Below are 1,416 nucleotides of genomic sequence, written 5' to 3' on the forward strand. Positions count from 1 at the left end.
AGACTACACTTTCTTCCACCTCATTACATCTATATGTAGTAAGACAGACTACACTTTCTTCCACCTCTTGGTGAAAGGAATTTTGTCTACTCCCTATGCTTACCTTGTCCCAAAAGCCGAAAGTCTGGATTCTGGGGCTATTTTCCAAAATGACAGAGGATATCAAAGATCATGCAGAATAGATCAAAGTAAGTGTTCATAATGTAAATGCCTGTTTCCTGGAAGAGGCACACTCTGAATAAGACAAGGAGATAAAGCCCTAGAGATCTGCCACACCACTGAGAAATGTCGAATGTGCTCATCTATTTCCTTTTTCTTTTTCCCCCAGGGAAAGTGTGAACGAAAGTCCCACTATCACAAATTATGCAGTCAAATTTTTCACATTTGGGGAAATTGCAGGGGTCAGCACATCTGAGTGCAATGGATAAGGCTGGCCATGGAAAAACCACCTTCGTGATCATGGTATTTCCACTGCCAGGTAAGTGTCTCAGATGATTCTTAATCCAGAGTTCATTACCTTATTTTCTGTTTTGATCGGAATTGGAAAGCCATCATCAGGTTTGAGAGAATCTCTACAACAGTATAATATAAAGTCAGTGAGGGAAGGGAGTTTTGTCTGTTTTGTTCACCAGTGTATCTCCTTAGTATAGCTAAGTGTATTAGTCCATTCTCACACTGCTAACTGGGTAATTTGTAAAGGAAAGAGATTTAATGGACTTACAGTTTAGCATGACTGGAAAGTCCTCAGGAAACTTATAATCATGGTGGAAAGGGGGAAGCAGACATACCCTTCTTCACATGGCAGCAGGAAGAGAGGTGACAAGCAAAAGGGGGAAAAGCCCCTTATAAAACCATCAGATCTCGTGAGAACTCACTATCACAAGAACAGCATGGGGGTAACTGCCCCCATGATTCAGTTACCTCCCACCAGTTTCCTCCCATGACAGGTGGGGATTATGAGAATTACAATTCAAGATGAGATTTGGGTGGGGAAACAGCCAAACCATATCACTAAGTATCTGGCAAATAGTAAGAACTCAATAAATATTTTCTAATCTTGTTGTTGAAACTGTAAAACAAACTGAGTTTAAAATCTAGGCAGCCACTGTAACCATACAGTCACCTGTTCCTAAAGTCAATAGAAAAAAGAACAGACCTTCTCCAACTCTATCCTGTGTCCCCTGGCCTTTGCCCCATTTATTCCTCTACCTCTGCTACAAATCCAGGTTGCATTCATATGGGTTGTGAATAAGAGCTCCACATCCCAGTCCTGAGCTGGCCACGATGACAGGGTGGCATGGAGGGGAAGGTACTTACTGGGACAGGACAATTGCTGGCAGAGCAGATGGGAAGGAAGGACAGTCTGCATCCCAGGGCTACTCACAGCTCTGGCAGGCACCATGCTTCTAGCCTCAC

The 1,416-nt window shown here is 43.0% G+C and overlaps 1 non-coding gene across 1 annotated transcript; it reads right to left on the reverse strand.

The window, feature by feature from the left end:
* Positions 1-325: 325 nt before the first annotated feature.
* Positions 326-486, reverse strand: LOC129025595 (U1 spliceosomal RNA). The gene has a single exon (XR_008497337.1). It is a non-coding gene; the product is annotated as a U1 spliceosomal RNA (small nuclear RNA).
* Between the last annotated feature and the right edge of the window lie 930 nt (positions 487-1,416).

This window comes from Pongo pygmaeus, chromosome X (genome assembly GCF_028885625.2).
Source record: "Pongo pygmaeus isolate AG05252 chromosome X, NHGRI_mPonPyg2-v2.0_pri, whole genome shotgun sequence".
In the NCBI taxonomy this organism is placed as follows: Eukaryota; Metazoa; Chordata; class Mammalia; order Primates; family Hominidae; genus Pongo; species Pongo pygmaeus.